The sequence below is a fragment of the Pelobates fuscus genome, chromosome 5 (genome assembly GCF_036172605.1).
Source record: "Pelobates fuscus isolate aPelFus1 chromosome 5, aPelFus1.pri, whole genome shotgun sequence".
Taxonomy (NCBI): Eukaryota; Metazoa; Chordata; class Amphibia; order Anura; family Pelobatidae; genus Pelobates; species Pelobates fuscus.
The window spans coordinates 335,942,293-335,962,921 of NC_086321.1; positions in this window are offsets into that span (position 1 = coordinate 335,942,293).

A 20,629-nucleotide genomic window follows, 5' to 3' on the forward strand; every position below is an offset into this window, starting at 1 on the left:
CTTTCAGTGGCTGTCCAATCACAGACTTCCCAATGTAGCTCAATGAGAAGTCTTTGCAAGGCAATCTGCACTATTTCCAAAAGGAAAAAAGAGTACACACTCTTCACACATAAAGCTTTTCAGCAAGATAAAGTGATTTAGGAGTCTGGAGTGTCCCTTTAAGCATTTAAACCTAAATATAAGCATGGTGTATGCGGTTTTCAGTAAATACCTGTAAAATATGATAAGTTCACTTTCTCAAAAGTGACATTTTTATAGTGTCCTGGTATAGCTGCTATGCCTATAAGTTGGAAAAGGAAATTTTTTCTTGATGTATGTCAAGTATGACGTATGGTCGGTATCAGTGGTGGTCGGTATCAGTGGTGGTCGGTATCAGTGGACCAATTCTACAACAGCACCACCTTCTGGCTAGTCTGGCAAACACACCCATTATACATGACGACTGATGTTGCTACAAACATAGAGTTCCATTTTTCATATAGTAGAATCAATAAATGTAAGTGTATCCTATTTCCCTCTACCTGTTGATTAAAACCAAAATATATATATTTTTTCATCTGTAAAAAACTCAAGTGGGGGCACAATAATTGTGTACTGTATGGTTACAATGGGGTACTTGCTTCTGCACATACACAGCACACACATGCTAGTGATGTATTTTTTTTTTTTTTAGAATAACATTTCTAGGAAGGTAGAATAATAAAACAAACTGTTCCAAAACACTTTTGTGGTACTAAGATAAAACTGATTTATTTCCAAGGACAATAACACAATGTACTTAGTGTCTGAAACTGATTGTCTGTCTTGGTAAATTCAGAGATAACAGCTAAACAAATAAAAACTGTATACCTTGAATATCTTTCAGGGCAATAGAAGGTGGAATTGGAGATAAAATAAAGCTTTTTGCACTACAGAGAAAATGTTAATATTTTATATATAATTTAAATCTTTTCAAATCACTAATTTTCCTGCAGTGATTATCTCAGAATTCGTAAGAATTACAAGAAATACAAGAAGGACTACAAATTCCCTACCCCAATATTGTCTTCCTGTAAACCCTTTTTCTGTCTGTGATCAGCGCCTGGCTCTACCTGCAGCCCAGCACTGATTAGCAGGAACAGCAAGCAGGAGCTACAACATAAGAGGGAGAGCTCCCTGTCATGCTGCAATCACACAATCAGTACTGACATTAGCAGAGGGAATCTCTCTGTTAGGATTACGGTTTCCTTTAGGGTTAGAGTTAGTGTAGGGATACAGGCAGAGGCGCGACTAGGAAAAGCTGGGCCCCAGTGCGAAAATTGCCCTGGGCCACCCCCTATACTTCTCCCTCCAGCCCCTCCATGTGTCACATTCACGCCCCCCATTTGTGTCATTCACACCCCACATAATGAGTGTGGAATGGTTGATGGGATGAGTATGACAGAATTAGAGGAGTTAATGTGATAGGGTTAAAGGGGGCAAGTGTGACAGAGTGATGGAGAATGATAGAGGCAGTGCTAAAATAGGTGAGTGTGAAAGGGTGAATATGGCAGAATGATAGGAGGTGAGTATGTCATGGGTGAGTTACAGGATTTGGGGAGTTATTGTGAGTGTGGCAGGGAGCAGGGGGTGACAGTGTGTGTGTTGGGGTGACAGTTATACAGACACACTTGCAGATAAACAGACAAAAACACCTCCATACATGCAGATACACACCATATAACACATACAGATGCATACACAGACACACATGCAGATACATGCAGACACTTAATGACAAAAATTCAGATACAAACAGTATGACACTCATACAGATACAAACAGTGACACACATACAGATACATAGGCAGAAACTTACATACAGGTACACAGACATACAGATACACATATAGACACACATGCAGACAAACAGACACACTCAAACACACACACAGAGGCACATACATACTGTGACACATACACACATGCACACAAATTCAGAAACACATGCATACTGTGACACATACACACACACATTCAGAGACACACACAGACACACACATACAGGCACACATACATACAAACACACACATGACACATATATACAGATACACACACATATTCATACATACAGACACACACATACATACAGACACACACATACATACAGACACACACATACATGCAGACACATACATACATATAGACACACATACATACAAACACATACATATATACAAACACACACACATACATACATACAAATACACACACACACACACACACATACAGAAACACATACATATACACACATATAGAGAAACATACATACTGTGACACATACACACAGAGACATTCAGAGATACACACAGACACACACATACAGACACACATACATACAAACACACACATGGCACGTACATACAGATACACACACATATTCATACATACAGACACACACATACATACATACAGAGACACATACATACTGTGACACATATACACACACATTCAGAAACACATACATACTGTGACACATACTCACACACATTCAGAGATACACACAGATCCACACATACATACAAACACACACATGACACATGCATACAGACACACACACATATTCATACATACATACACACATACATACAAACACACATGCATGCTGACACATACATATAGACACACATACATACAGACACATAAATATTTACAAACACATACACATACATACAAATACACACACACACGCATACAGAGACACATACATACACACACATATAGAGAAACATACATACATACATACATACAGAGACAAATATACAGACACACACACACACATGCAGACAAATACATACAAACCCACACACATTTATACAGACAAACACATATACAGACACACATACACAAACACACAACATACAGAGACACATACATACAGAGACACATACAGGCACACACACACACACACACACACACACACACATACAGACACATACATACAAACAGCCACACACATTTATACAGACACACACATACACACATACATACAGACATACATATATACAGACACACAAACACACACACACATGCATACAGACACACACATACATACAGACACACACATACAAGCAGACACATACATACATATAGACACACATACATACAGACACATGCATATATACAAACACACACACATACATACATACAAATACACACACACACACATACAGAGACACATACATACACACACATATAGAGAAACATACACACTGTGACACATACACATACATACAAATACACACACACACACATACAGGCACACATACATACAAACACACACATGACACATACATACAGATACACACACATACATACAGACACATACATACATACATACACACACATACATGCAGACACATGCATACATATAGACACACATACATACAGACACATACATATATACAAATACACACACAGACATACAGAGACACATACATACACACACATATAGAGAAACATACATACATACATACATACAGAGACAAATATACAGACACACACACACACATGCAGACACATACATACAAACCCACACACATTTATACAGACAAACACATAGACAGACACACATACACAAACACACAACATACAGAGACATACATGCAGAGACACATACCGGCACACATACACACACACACACACACACACACACATACAGACATACATATATACAGACACACAAACACACACACACATGCATACAGACACACATACACACACAAACACACACATACATATAGACATACTTTTAGGTACAGGAGGGTCCAGTGGTGGCTCAGGCTGATGGGAATCAGAGTGGGAACTCTGACTCCCTCTTCTCCTCCTCTTCCTCCTCTATGATAGCTGGGAGGAAGTGGCCAGGGCAGTCACTTCCTCCTTGCCGCTGACCTCATCTGACCTTTAAAAGCGCTACTGGACCCCCTGGAAATTATTTGCCATTGGGTGGCCCTAATAGCATGCATTACAAGGCCGGTGGGGCACCATGGTCACAGGGGTCCACAGGGCAACCGGGCCCCCTGGAGTGACGGGCCTGGTCGCAGCTAGGACTTCTGCGATTGCAGTAGTTCTGCCAATTGGTTAAAGGGATACTATAGTGCTAGGAACACAAAGTCCCTCTACGCTAGGCCAACACTCTGCCTCCTCTGACTTCACCCAACAGGGGGCGGGGGGGAGGGAGCTAGTGTTCATGCGCGGTGAGCTCCTTGAGTGCACTAGGCCTTGGCAGTGTGTGGTAATCCCCAGCCTGAGAAGGAGAAAACTCACTTTCCTTTTCTCCTTCTCAGCAGATAACAGCTTCCCATGCTCAGCGCTGTTAGGCCAATCTGAGAAGAGGAAGTGGCGCTATGGTGGTGATGTCATAACCCCGCCTACATTCCTCTGATTGATTTAGCAGATGTCCTCCATTTACTGAAAGTAAGGGAGGCGATGTAGACCATTAGAGGACCTGGTGAGTCACAGTGCACAGTAAATTAACAGCTCTAAGCCACCACCCAGCTCCAGTCTAGTGCCACTGCCTGTGCTCACAAGCCTGTTGGCATGCATTTGTAGCTACCGGCCTGTACACTACACAGGCCTTCATTACTGTCACCAGACAGTTAGGTCAGGAACAGGCTACCCAGCTTTGCCCAGCTGCTGTCCATGGATTGCAGCCACCAATCCAGTGGCTAGCTGGTCATTCGTCATCCAAGCCAACAAGTTGGTGTCTGTCTAGCCAGTTGATGCCCATCCATGCCAACCTGAGGAGATGAGGCGGAGCTATGTTGGTGATGTCATAGCCCCACTTACACTCCTCTGATTGGCCAAGTAAACCTCCTCCATTTACTGAAAGTAAGGGAGGTGATGGGGACCATTAGAGGACCTTCTGGTCCCCACTCAGACCAGACTGCTGGCATAAAAAAGCCATTCAGTGCCTGCCAAGACCAGGGGATAGCCACCTGCCCAGGGCCCACTCAGGCCAGCCCTCTGTCATTTAACCGCCATGCTGTGCCAGCCAAGACCATGGATAGCTAGCTTCCTGTGTTTCTGTGCGTCTGTGTATTTGTATGTGTCTTAGTGTGCGTGTGTGTGTGTGTATTTGCATGGGCATTAGTGGCCAAATTCAACCCAGCAAGACTGGGCTAGAGGTACATCCCCAGCTAGAAAAGCATTGTGGGAGTTGAACGACAGATGGGAATCTATCTTTTAGTCATCCTTGCGATAAGGGGGGGGGGAGGGCGTAAATAATTCTTTCACCGGGGACCTGTATTCTTTAGTTCCATCACTGCAATTCACTGAATAAAATGGATGAGATTAAATTAACCCCTCTATCTCTTTGAAAACAGTTGTATATTTAAAATGTTGAGTGTAGCGTGTTTTGTTTTTTTCTTGGCATAGTAAAAGTAACTCAAAAGTGTTTTAGATGGTGTGTGTTACTGTGTGTATACATATCTAAAACTGAGTATACAAGATGGTAGCCAGACAAAACAAAGTTTCTGTACATGGTTACTAGAAAAGCTAAAGGTTGTAGTGCATTAAAGGGACACTCCAGGCACCTAGACCACTTCTGCCCATTGGAGTGGTCTGGGTGAAACTCCCACTACCCTTAACTCTGTAACTGTAAATTTTGCAGTTTTCAAAAACTGCAATATTTACCTTGCAGGGTTAACTCCTCCTCCAGTGGCTGTCTAGAGGGCACTTCCTCCCCCCCCGGTGACTGCACATGTTCAATAGGTCTCCCCCGCCGGATGACGTCGGAGCTTCCTGCTCTCTTTTTTAAGCATTGGAGACAGGGAATGGTGCCGGGCCAACCCCAGGTAAGGAATTAAACCAATCTAAAATGGTTGGACAATTTACAGTGGGGAACATCAGGGCAGTCCTAGCACCATAACCATTACATCAAGCTGAAATGGTAATGGTATTCGGAAGTGAACCTTTACTGGATCATACATCAGAACTGAACATGATATAGTTTTCTACCACCTGAATTAGATAGAGATACCTTATGTTTTAAAAAGATCTTCTGTTTTTAAAATATACTAAATTATAAATAAGTTATGTTTTAATTTTTATTTCATTTTTACTCCACTACAGAATGCCTGCAATGGCTGTAACTACGTAAGAGACAATATACAACATTCAAGAGACTTTATTTCCAATTTAAAATTAAATATCTAGGCAATGGGTTATCTCAAATAAAGTGCTTGGTTTTAGCTTTGTTTGTTTTTTGTTTTTAATATTGTCGTCTGTAATTTTGTTTCTGAAAAAATAGCACTGTTTACATTTTGCAAAACTAAATACTAACATTGTAACGTAAATTGAGACGCATTAGCACAGAATAATTCACATTTTTTTCAGAGATTTATCACTTTCAGTAGTATAGTGCAAATGAGTTATCACCTTCAACGTGTTATCATTCAACATACAAGCTCTTTAGTACATAGAGCCCTCCACAGGGTTTGATTTCCACTCCACATTGAATCATGAATTCTTCCTTTCACCCCTTAACCCCTTAAGGACCAAACTTCTGGAATAAAAGGGAATCATGACGTGTCACACACGTCATGTGTCCTTAAGGGGTTAAGGCCACATGACATGTGTGACATGTCATGATTCACTTTTATTCCAGAAGTTTGGTCCTTAAGGGGTTAAATGATTAGTGAAGGCTATATTTTCACTTCCTGAGCAAATTTAAGCATACAATGGTGAGAGGTTTTTATATCACACATTAGGAAACCTCAGCATCAACTTTTTTTTTTTATGTAACCTTGAAAAATTATGGTCATACTTAGAACTGTATGTCATTAATTTTCCACTAACACCCATTCCATTTTAAAGTAATTTCTGGAACTGTGGTCCACCAAAAGTGGTTCTGCAGTCAGTCATTTTATAAAATGTGCTATAAAACAATTACCTCTGCTAAAAAAAGACTTTTAATAAATACATACATTTGAAACTATTACAGAGACAATTTAGCAATAATAGGTCAAAACATTACTTAGCTATACCTGCGAAGTATGTCAGTATGTCTGTATCTGTGTGTGTGTGTGTGTCTGTGTCCTTATGTATCAGTGCGTGTGTTTGTGTCTGTGTATTCCTGTTGGCGGGATTTGGAGGCGGGCATGGAGGCAGGCCTGAGCTGTGTTAGGGGCCCCAAAATGTCTGATGGTGGCCCTGTATGCAAGCAATCATCAGATTTGAAATCTTCATAGGCAAACAGTTTTCAGCAGAACGACTCATTTTACACATTTTAAACATCACACCATACTGAAATTCCTGCCCTGCTAGGGATGACCTGGTCAACTGTAGCAGTCTCACAGCAACATTAGCGTTATAAGTGTTACAAGGTGTAATGTATATAAAAATTGGCTGTGCCTATATACACTCATTATCAGTCTCCAAAACTGCCTCCAGACGCATCACCCTCGTAAGAGCTGTCTATTAGAAGGTTTAAAAATATAGAACCACAATGTGACCATGTGGTAGCAAACAAGACTGTGATCATGGCTTTTGAATTTGAAGACTTGAAAACTATAACTTTCGATTCTGCGAAGTTCAGGCACCCGTTTTTGGTGGTGCAGACATTTTGAACATCTTGTGACCAGAATTCACAAAGACATTTAAAGTCTAAATGATTTGTATCTTAAATAAAATTAATGCTGCAACTTGTAGGTGGGTGTCTTAAAAAAAAACAAAAAAAAAACTAATTCTCTGTAGATTGAAAACTTTGAAGTTGAGTTCTTATGTACCAAACAAAATGCTTTACATAAGCAGAAAAAGTTGCAAAGCCTCATACTGTGAGCAAAATGGACACATGCCTGATTGCATTAAAGTAAAACTATCACCTTACTGGACGTGGCATTTTCTTGTTGCCTCGTTTTAGTAAATGAAAGCTTTTACTTAGCGAATACTGCAGGGGAAGTAAATAAAACAAAATAAAAACGTATCCACTGTATTTTCTTGTCCAGGGTACACACATACACGACTGGGCATCTACTGAAAGATATACAAGGACATAGGTTCTTGACCATCCTTGGATAGTACTCTACAAAAGCATGCAACAGTTTGTATGGCAGGGTTTAAAGTAATTTAAGAATTCTACATGGCATGCTCTGACTATGTCAGTATAGATAGGAATGCATGGTGATTTATAAAATAAATAACAATGCAATATTTTTTTTTTAACGCATGATCCATAGCCAACTTTTAGTTAGCTACCAGGTCATGCAAAAAAATGTGAGTTTATTTTAAGCCATTGGCTAGCTCTTTCCTGACCAAACAGTGTTCTAAACAAAAATATCTTTGATGGTGGCTAAGAGTGCGAGATTTTACATTTTAGCCAAAGTTGTCATACCGACTGAGGAATATTATTAAGGGATAACATTATTTGGGTATCGAAAATCTCACCAATTAAATATACGTATCATTTTTAAAAACGAGGTTGGGGGGCGGAGCCAGCTACGGAACAGAGCGGACACGTTTTCCCCGAGCTCCTAGCATAGTTAGCCTAAACACCAAATAACACGGTAAAAACTGCAATTTCTGAAGATAAAACCCTTCATCATTGGTGAAGAAGGGAGAATGGGACGGAAACAATAAAAAACCTAAGGGGGATCGGACCGTCGGACCCAAAGGGCCGCATGGGACAAGATGGCGCCGGAGGGAGATGAGACCTCTTACTCATCGGGAGACAACCCATTCGACATGGGAGAGGAGCTACCCCACGATGTGCCCAAGAGACCCACGGTCAAACAGCATACCCCGGCCGAACCGGTAACAGCCGCCCAGCTAAAAGCTTGCCGAGCTGAGGACGAACATAGCAGCAGACATAGCCTACTTCAAAACGGCTGTTGAAAGTGCCACCTCACGGATCACACTCCTGAAGGCCACAACGAGCACCCAGGACTCCAGACTCACCGTGGTGGAAAACCAAATCGCAGAAATTATGAAGCTGCAACTAACTACCACGGACAGGGTGGATGCCATGGAAGACCAAAAAAGGCGATACAACATTAAACTCTGTGGAATCCCAGACTCGATAGATCTGAACGACTTACCACACTATATCTGCACGCTGCTGCCACCCAAGCAGGCCAAAGCGGTGAGATTAGATGGCCTATTCCGCCTGCCGAAACCACCCATGGAGCCCATGACTGCATCCCACGACCTCATCATCCGATTTCAATCGATGTCCGATAAGGCCCTCCTGCTCAAAGCTACAAGGGGAAAGACCCCATTACACTTTGAGGGCTCATCCCTGACGCTGTTCCCAGACCTCACCCGCAACACCATCACATGGCGCAGGTCACTGAGACCGCTACTGCAGCTCCTCCAAACACAGAACATTTCGTACCGCTGGGGAACGCTTAAACAGCTACTGTTCACCCACATGAACACTGCTTACAAGACAAGGAGCTATGCGGAATTGGAAGCTCTCATGCTCAAGAATGGAATCGCAGGAATGCAGAGTGTGGCCGGCTCGGGACTGACTCACTTAGACCCCTCTGCCATCGAGGAATTCATACCCCGCATGGCGAGAAGCCCAGGGCCAGAGAGACTGACCTGAGGACGGTCGATAGCCCATTTGGCCGCCCTTACTTTGCATAATGGACGACCGGGTCCCTTCCGACCCCACCACCGATGAACACTCGGACACATGACCTATCAGGCTCATTTGAACTTACTCTGTTCCCAAGCCGAATAAGTTTATAACGTTGCTTTCTCATTTTATATTGGTTAACTGTTTTAATGTTTTAATTTTGTTTCCCTGACAACTAACATACTCAGGCCGACACGACCATTCCATACAAAAAGATAGCACCCGTTAACACACTCACCCTTGGCACTCCTAAGCGTGGGCACAATGTGCACTAAGCAACCCCCCCACCCCCCTCCTGCCCTAGATAACTTAGAGAAGCACGGATAGTGACATGCTACCGATACAAGGAGGGAGGTCACCCCCAACAGGGACATCCATGACCCACAGAAGTGACAACACATACGCACTCTGGGGACAACACTAGACGAATCCCGCTCCTAAACCACTCTCCCCTACTTACCTAAGTTATTCACTTATTCTGACTTACACTCAATAGCTTAATGTATACTCTTATGCCTAGCTAACACATATGAAGTCTCTCTGTCCAATTTTCGGGCCCAAACACCTACTGTACAAGATTATGACCCCCAAGTGCTGTCATGCTGGCTGAGACCATCACGCAATTGACCTACTCTGTTTATATCGACTTTCAAAAAAAAACAAAAAACAATGCAGCATGCATAACCTTATATGTTACCCGAATGTATATCGCGGAATCTGAATGTACATGCCTTTGCAATTTGTTTACCCCCTACTGCACTGTCAAAAATAAAGAATTAAAAAAATGAGGTTGCATTAGGACAACTTATATGTGATTTCTCAAACATCTTAATACTTAGTAAATATCACTGCCCCCCCCCCCCCCCCCCCCCCCTGTTTTTGTCTTTTTTGTCTTAATTTTGAGTTTATTGTACGGGCATGTTGAGATAAAAGGTTCCCTCAGCTGTACCGACCACATTACCACTAACCTTTCCTTATCAGTTTTCAGTCGTATGGGGTGACTAAACTGAAGAAGTTATAGATTCTTCAACAGTCGATTTAAAATGAGTAATTGTGGTAGATTCGGGGAAATCCTATACATGAATAGTGTTTGAAATTTAAAATGGCCGATACTTGATACTGTACATAGAAATGAAAACATTATTCAAACAAAAAACATAATTTTTTTTCTATAGTGGCCAATATTTTATTTTATTATAAAATATATATTTATTGCCAAAATCAATCATATCAGGCCTCCATCAAAGAGTACAAATGTCATACATGATTGAGAAACGAAAGCAAAAGAAAGAAAGAAAGAATAAAAAAGTTATTTAGTTAAAATATATATTGTTAACACACTGTTTGAAATTTAACATTACTCTTGTTTAATTTGTGTTCATTCTGACTGGCCCATCGTCACACTTCAACTGACCAACATTATATGGACATATCAGAAAAAAGTTTGTTTTTTCTGGTTTGTATTTTCAGTTCTATAGAAAATATCTTATTTGTATGTATTTATTTTGTCTTGATTCTGAGCTAGAACATCAATTTATACCAACTCAATTTTTTTAATCTGTTGTTTTCTATAATGTTCTTTTTCTCGAGCACCTTTAAACATTGCAGCTTGCAAGTTCTGTAGATATTTGTTAGTACAGTCCCTGTTCATATCCGTAGCCTTTTCTCAAATCGTATACTTTAAGGATGACATTTGAACACAGCTTACTATAATTACTGAAAAAGAAATGACAAAATTAAACAATCCACTCAACCAAGCAAATTAATCTTTTAATTTAGGTCCAGGCTGCACAGCCCGAGTAATTTCAGATAACGCACAGCAGATGAAAAAAAGACAGATAATATCTATTTTTCATTATAGTAGTTTAAAACTCCCCAAAACTTTTAGTCTCTTCATAGTCTTAATGTGCTTTTCTTGATTTTAAATGTGACTTATAATTTCGATTTAACCTAAAAATCCCTATCTTTGTGGACCTTTTTCTTCTTAACTTTTCGATTAACTTGGACAAGGGACATTATTACCAGTGATCTAAAATGGAAAAATTTTCTCCATACTAACGTATGCCAGTAAAATGTTAAAAATGTGAATGACAGACTTGGAAGAAAAAGAAAACAAAAATAAAAATAGTAGTGCCTTCTTCAAATGATGGAAAAATATTTCACTAGCTACAAGTAATTATATAAATAGTTTAAAAATAAATATATTTATACAGTACTTTTTTTGGTTTATTTGATATTTAAAGAAAGGAACGAATGGATGGTGTTTTTATGAAATTTTGGAAAAATAAAAACAGAATGGTTAGTTCATAAAAAGGTAGAAAAAAATCCATTCATGGATGCTTAGTCACTAAACAGTGTGTTGGGCTGAGTTGGACAAACATGACTTGACTATGGTGGAAAGTGGGGTTTATTGACTAAATGTTGAGATTTGATTGAGAGATGACTTAAAGGTCAAAAATAAAGTTGAGAAGAAAAATTGAAATGCTCTCACGTGGAATTTATTTTCCTGGCACTATAGTGGTCCTTTAATCCAAATAGTTTTCCTGAAACGATCGCATAGACAAACTTCACCCATACCAAAATGTCACGTAGAAGAAACCCGATTTGTCCAAAACATTTATTGTTTTCCCAAAATGATCGATTTGGACAAGCCTAATTTTTCCAGTGTGCACAAGTCTATTGATGAATTACTCCATGGTTAAAAAAAAAATAGTGCTGGTGCAGGCAAAGGAAGATTGGAGACTATGTTATTGAACAATAATAATGTAATGTGGGAACCTCTGAGAAACACTGAACCCAAGAACAGAAACCTCTGTACTACAACTATTGTGAGCCACAAATCTCCCAATGCTCATCTCTGCAGAACTGAGAACAAAGTATCTCAATCTAACTCCACACAAAAACAAGAGTATACTCCCATATGAGGATGGTTCCATTTCATTGTGACAAGTCGTGACTATTTTCATTTTGCCCAAGAATGATCACATTAAAAATATTTCACAGCTGAAGAAGGTTATTTTTCTATTCTGGGTTAATTATACACTTTTACATGACCAGGCACAATGGGTTTTTTATTTACTAGAATATTTAATAATGTCTAAGGTGTCTTGTAAATTTTGTCTTTCGGAACGATGCAAAACAAACAGGCACTGCGTTAAAGAAATGGCCACAATAACTAGTTGTTTAAGCTGGAATTAATTAGCCCTATTTCATTACTGACTTTGTGTATAAGCTCTGTCTATTATTTGCTAGATGGAAATATGTAATTACGAAAAGGCTGGGTTCCTCATAAATAATCTCTAAATAGTCGCCCTCAGGTTCTGTTGTTTGATTTATGGCTGTGTCACCGTGTGGCGGGTGGTAACAAGTGATAAATATGAATATTGTTCCTCTTAAAGGCACAATCCCCTTTAGAAGTCCAAATCAACATGGCGATGACGTATATGACTCTATCACTGCCAGGAACACTGAGAAACTGCACGATGCCCAAAGCTATGATGGGAAAATGGTTAATGAGCCCTGAATGGGCTCGGAAAAAAAGAAAGTTAATTCAGACAAAGCAAACGCATGCGAGTGTATAAATATTTTATTGTGTTTTTAAATGCACATATCTCCACTTTTCATCTTAATGTGGTCACTAACCACGAGAATCCATTACTTGTCGGTTATTCCTGTAATAGATTCTCGTTGACCGCTTGAGTGTGACCACACAGATAAAAAAATTATTTATCTGTATGCGTAGATGTTTTTTTTTATGTTCTTTTATATTTTTCTTTTTCTAAATTAAATAATCTATATTTGGGGGTAATAATTAAATAAATTAAAGATATATGTATATATATACCTATTGCTAAGATGTCAAAATACAAAAAGGAGGCTTGTCTGGGCCATGAAGCACCACTAGTGGACTTCTGAAAATTGTAAGGTCTTACCGACCATTAAGGCAAAAAAATGTAAATCTTTGATTCAGCAGGCACATTTTTTTTTATGGTGTTGAGTATCCTCATTGTGTGACACCAACTAGCAAACATGGAGACGGAAGTGTGATGGTCAAGCTGGTTTGAGATGAAGGCATCAGGGTAAAAAGAAAGCAACCTACATTCAATTGCAATACATATGTGTAAATATCTACATCAGTGAATGGGAGAACTTTCTGATTAACATTTTATTTCCATTGTAGAAAGAATGCACGGTTGTTACATTTGCAGAATGTGGCTACTTTGATCGGTCAAGAATTTAAGTTCCATCATTTTAAATATATTCCCTGCTCATTGTATCAACTTCAGAAAGATGAAAGTCTGACTTTGCTTTGCAATAGTACTCCTGACTCTACAACTTGAGCTGAACACAAAGAACTACCGGTATATCACCAGCTTATGTATAACACAGATATCCGCATATCTGTATTAATAATATTTACTTTTGTTACTTAATATAGTAAAGCTTTGCTGCATAGATGCTACACTGTTTTTGGACAATGTAGAACATTGCCATTTCATAGAAATGACAATGCTTACACTTGGTTGAAAATGCAAGCTAGCTGATGTGCTTTATGGCTTTGAACTGTTCCTTTAGGACTTTTTATTTTTTGTAGGCTGTCATGTTTGACCCCATTGCCCACAGCACTATGACAATGCACACAGCTAATCCTTCTCAAAGGGAAGCAGCAGATTCAGTGTTCAATGTTAGAAGCATTTGATGGTCGGTGCATGTCTCATAGGTCTGCAATGCTTTGTTGGCAGCACTGGATTGAACAAGAGCTAATCAAGCATCAAACATAATGCTTTTCTTACTGGGGAAGGGCTAAATCTCTATCTATCTATCTATCTATCTATCTATCTATCTATCTATCTGTCTAAAATTAACAATAGAGTGTTCCTTTAAACAACTATAGCATTAAAGGGACACTCCACTGCCCAAATACAAAATAAATAAAAATCACTGTTTAGTAGATATACCCCAAATGAAAACTTGCATTCATGTAATTATGCATTTTTTTTTAATTGGCGTTATATCCAAAAGCAGCTTGCAAAACCTACATATCTCTTGTCTGCTGCCTTTGCAAGCAACCTCTCTTTTAACCCTGCCCTCTGTCTGTGACTGCCCAATCACAGACTTCCCAATGCTGCTCAGTGAGAAGTCTTTGCAAGGCAGGTGCTCTGGGCAATTGTTGCCTCTAGAGTTCATTGCAAATAAGCTAACCAAACCAGGAAGTAACAGGACCTGTTGTCTGCTTAAATAGTCAGAGGGGTGTAACCAGTATAATTTATAAAAGTGTAAATTTATTTTGAAATCTGCACTTTTTATAATATGAAAAAAGAGGGCACACTCTTGACACATAAAACTTTTCAGCAAGCTAAAGTGCTTTAGGTCTGGAGTATCCCGTTAAAGGGAAACTCCAGTGCCAGGAAAACGATCCGTTTTCCTGGCACTGGAGGGTCCCTCTCCCTCCCACCCACCAACCCCAGTTGCTGAAGGGGTGAAAACCCCTTCAGTGACTTACCAGAGGCAGCGACATGTCCCACGTCGCTGCTTCCTCCTCCCCCGCCGCTCCTCCTTCTGCTTACGTCGTCCGGTGGGCGAGACTGATCTCGCCCGCCGGCCGAGGAGACCTAATGCGCATGCGCGGCAATGCCGCGCATGCGCATTAGCGCACCCCATAGGAAAGCATTGAAAATGAATTTCAATGCTTCCCTATGGGGAATAGAGCGACGCTGGAGGTCCTCACACAGCGTGAGGACGTCCAGCGACGCTCTAGCACAGGTTTCCTGTGCTATAGAGCAGGAAGTTCCCTCTAGTGGCTGTCTAGTAGAGGAGGACAGCCACTAGGGGAGGACTTAACCCTGCAAGGTAATTATTGCAGTTTTAAAAAAACTGCAATAATTACACTTGCAGGGTTAAGGGTAGTGGGAGTTGGCACCCAGACCACTCCAATGAGCAGAAGTGGTCTGGGTGCCTGTAGTGTCCCTTTAAGTGGATTCATCAAAAAAAAATGTGTAATTTTATTCTATGAAATTAATTCTTGCACTTTAGTTCATCCAAGGTGCAAGCTTAACCCCTTAAGGACACGACATGTGTGACATGTCATGATTCCCTTTTATTCCAGAAGTTTGGTCCGTAAGGGGTTAAAGGGTTACTCTGCATTGTTCCTGGGCAAACCATTTTGCAATGATTTACCTCTTGCCTGGGTCCTCCCAGATACTTTGCTTCCTGGAATGTTGGTGGAATCATATGCAGCGTCTGCTGATCCTGCTGTTAATTCACCGTCATCTGAGAATTCTCAGCCAATTAATGAATTAATTAATCTCAGCGCAAAGAATATGCACAGAATGAACACATTTGGTTTTGCCTTTGGAAAGCACTGTTTGTTTGTTTTGGTATCAAAAGTAAATACAGACGTGAAAAGGGTTGAACTTGATGGACACATGTCGTTTTTCATCCTATATAACTATGTAATGTTTTCATTTTTCTATTTTCAGGGCATGGTATTTAAATTTCCTTTAAGAGACCCTCACAGGCCCCAAAAAACATTTTAGCTTGCTGAAGTGCTTTATTTGTGAGGTGTATTCATTTTTCCATTTTACAAAAAGTCAGATTTCAATTGAAATTGGCTTTAAAAAAAAAAAAAAAAAATCTAAATTGACCTTGTTACACTCCCTGACTTTTAAGCAGACAGTAGGTTCTGCAACTTCTTGGTTTGGTTTGCTCAGTGGATCAATTGCTCAAAGCATCTGCCTTGCAAAGACTTCTCATTGAGCTGCATTGGGAACAGGGCCGGCGCGTCCATAAGGCGGCACAGGCGGCCGCCTTAGAGCGCCAGAGGAGGGGGGCGCAAAAATCCGAATCCCCTGCCTCTGGCTGGAGACTCGGATTTGTAATCTCACCTCTCTCCCTGCAGCCAGCACACAGCAGGAGCCTGGCAGTGAAGTCAGCGTCCTCCTCTGATGATGTCAGAAGGGGGCGGGACTTCTACTGCTCCCAGACTCCCCAGCGGTCCTGACTGCAGCTCCAGCCTCCAGTGCAGCCTGTTCCAGCCGACCACCAGGGGCAAGGTTCTCCCTCCTGGCCCAAGGTAAGCCCCTGGGAGGGGAAGGGGAATAACTTTCAGTATGTTTACTTTTATTTAATTTTTTAAATAAAAACGTTTTTTTTTTGTTTTTTTTTGCAGCCCCTCTCTACTGCCCCTGCCCCCACCATACTACCCCTGCCCCCACCATACTGCCCCACCATACTACCCCTGCCCCCACCATACTACCCCTGCCCCCACCATACTACCCCTGCCCCCACCATACTGCCCCTGCCCCACTATATTGCCCCTGCCCCACTATATTGCCCCTGCCCCACTATATTGCCCCTGCCCCCACCATACTACCCCTACCCCCACCATACTACCCCTGCCCCCACCATACTACCCCTGCCCCCACCATATTACCCCTGCCCCCACCATACTGCCCCTGCCCCACTATATTGCCCCTGCCCCCACCATACTGCTCCTGCCCCACCATACTACCCCTGTCCCACCATACTACCCCTGCCCCCACCATACTACCCCTGCCCCCACCATACTACCCCTGCCCCCACCATACTACCCCTGCCCCCACCATACTTCCCCTGCCCCCACCATACTTCCCCTGCCCCCACCATACTTCCCCTGCCCCCACCATACTTCCCCTGCCCCCACCATACTTCCCCTGCCCCACCATACTTCCCCTGCCCCACCATACTTCCCCTGCCCCACCATACTACCCCTGCCCCCACCATACTACCCCTGCCCCCACTATACACTATACTGCCTCTGCCCTCACCATACTGCCTCTGCCCCCACCATTCTGCCCCTGCCCCCGCCAGCCCCCGCTATACTCCCCCTGCCCCGCTATATTCCCCCTGCCCCCACCATAGTGCCCCTGCCCCCTCTACAGCACTTCTATTTCCCTCTATAGCCCCTGCCCCCACCATACTGCCCCCTTTACAGCCCTTCTATAGCCCCTGCCCCCTCTACAGCCCCTCTATGCGTCTGCCCCCACTATACTGCCCCTGCCCCTCTATAGCCCCTGCCCCACCATACTTCCCCTGCCCCCTCTACAGCCCCTCTATGCCCCTGCCCCACCATACTACCCCTGCCCCCTCTACAGCCCCTGCCCCACCATACTACCCCTGCCCCCTCTACAGCCCCTGCCCCACCATACTACCCCTGCCCCTTAACAGCCCCTCTATAGCCTCTGTCCCCACCATACTGCCCCAGCCCCCCATCTACTGCCCCATGTGCCCCTCTCCAGCACTTCTACTTCCCTCTATAGCCCCTGCCCCCACCATTCTGCCCATGCCCCTCTACGTCCCTCTATAGCCCCTGCCCCCACCATACTGCCCCCTTTACAGCCCTTATACAGCCCCTGCCCCCTCTACAGCCCCTCTATGCGTCTGCCCCCACTATACTGCCCCTGCCCCCTCTATAGCCCCTGCCCCACCATACTACCCCTGCCCCCTCTACTGCCCCTCTATGCCCCACCATACTACCCCTGCCCCCTCTACAGCCCCATGTGCCCCTCTCCAGCACTTCTACTTCCCTCTATAGCCCCTGCCCCCACCATTCTGCCCATGCCCCTCTACGTCCCTCTATAGTGCCTGCCCCACCATACTGCCCCATGTGCCCCTCTACAGCACCTCTATAGCCCCTGCCCCCACCATACTGACCCTGTCCTCCTCTACTGCCCCATGTGCCACTCTACAGCACCTCTATTTCCCTCCATAACCCCTGCCCCACCATACTGCCCCTCTACAGTCCCTCTATTTCCATCTACAGCCCCTGCCCTGTCTACAGCCCCTCTATTTCCCTCTAAAGCCTCTACCCCACCATACAGCCCATGCCACCCCTCTACAGCCCCTGTCCCCACTATACTGCCCATGTCCCCCTCTATTGCTTCTGTGACCCCCTCTTTATCCCCTGTGCCTCCTCTATTTCCCTCTACAGACCCTGCCCCCTGCCTCTGCCCCCCTTTCACACACCTCTACTGCCCCTGTCTCCCCCCTCTACTTCCCCTACCCCCTATACAGCCCCTGTTCCCCCCGACCTCCCTCTAATTCCCATTTACCCCCACCATACTGTTCATGTGACACCACTTTATTGCCTCAGTGTCCCTCGTTACAGCCTGTGCCCACACCATACTGCCCGTGTCCCCCTCTACTGCCCGTTTCCAACCACATTGCACATTTGCTCTCACCACAGCCCCTATACTCCCTTCTACAGACCCTAACTCCCTTACTTCACATCCCTTCCACTCCCTTGTACAGCCCCTATTCCCTTACTACAGTCCTTACCCCCACTACAGCCCCTCTCCCCCAATTGCTGCCCATATCCCCCACACTACAGCCCCTGTTCCCACTTGCAGCCATCAACCTACTTCAGTCCCTAACCCCCTACTACAGCCCCAATTCCCCACTACATTTACTAAGCCCCCAATTACAGCCCCTAACTCTCAACTACAGCCCCTGTCCCCCTACTACAGCCCCTAACTACTCAATTACGGCCCCTAACTCTCAACTACAGCCCCTGTCCCCCTACCACAGCCCCTAACTCCTCAATTAGAGCCCCTATTACCCCACTAAAACTCACTACCAGCCCCCCCACCCACGATTAGGTTCTGGATCTGCCCCTGCTTTGTATACCTGTGTCTGCATGTCTCTGTATGACTATGTCTGTCTGTGTATGAAAGTGTATGTATGTCTGTATGTCTCTATATGACTGTGTCCGTGTGTTTCTGCCTGTGTCTGTATGTCTCTGTATGACCGTATCCATATGTCTCTGTATGCCTTGTTCTGTGTATATATGTCCCTGCATGCCTGTGTAAGTATGTCTCTGCATGCCTGTGTGCATCTGTATGCTTTGTTCTGTATGTCTCTGTATGCCTGCATCTTCATGTCTCTGTATGTCTGTGTTTGTATAACTGTGTCTTTATTTATCTATATGTGTGTGTCTGTGTACCTGTATGTGTTGATTGTATGACTGTGTTTGTTTGATTGTGTGCCTGCATATTTCTGTGACTGTGTGCCTGTATGTTTGTGTAGCTATATATCTATGTCTATATGGCTTGGCAGAGAAAAGTTACACAAAGGGCCCTGAGGGGAAGAGGGACACACAAAAAACAGACTGAGGGGAGAGACCCACTGAAAAGGGCTGTGGGAAAGAAAGACACACAGAGGGGCTGGGGGGGGGGGGGGGGGGGGAGACGGGACACCGCTAAAGATACATCTTATTTGTGTGTCGGGGGGCGGCAAAATTTATCTTCGCCTGTGTAGCCAAAAATCTTTGCACCGGCCCTGATTGGGAAGTCTGTGATTGGACAGCCACAGAAAATCTGGGCGTGGTTAGAAGGGGAGGGCATCCAAAAGGCTGCAGGCAAGAGATCTGCCGATTTTGCATGCTGTCCTTGAGTATAATATTTATTATTATTATTTTTTATTTGGACAATTTAGTGTCCTTTAACCCACACTGAGAAAAGAATGTCTGAATACACATGCTCCGGCATGGCTTATTTGTGCAGGTGCACAAGTCCACTCAGAGCATCGTAAGTGACGATGTAGTCTTAAATACAGAAGTGTTGCAGAAGTAAGCACATTTTTACTGGGGTGAGGGGGCAAGAAAATGTCACTTTCCAAGAAGTGACAGTTTTGCTATAATAACATATAACACAGCTGTAATGGTTGGGGTTATTCCTAATGTAGGAGAAAGGCAATGTGTGCCAATTAAAAAAAAAATATTGCTTGGCTATTCAGGGTTATTCAGTGAAAATTGTTGGGAATTCAAAGTAAATATCAAATTTTAGGATAAAGTAGCCAAACTGCAATGATAGTTGACTAGTTCACCTATTTTTAAATGTGAAATTCCCTGTGAATTCACTTCGATTCTCACTTTAGCAAATAACCGTGCATTGTCTACACAGCAGCAGCAAAACCATGTAAAATTTTCAGTCTTCCATTTTAGAAATATGATACAATATATGATAACCGAGAAATGAATTTCCACATGGGATTGAGCCT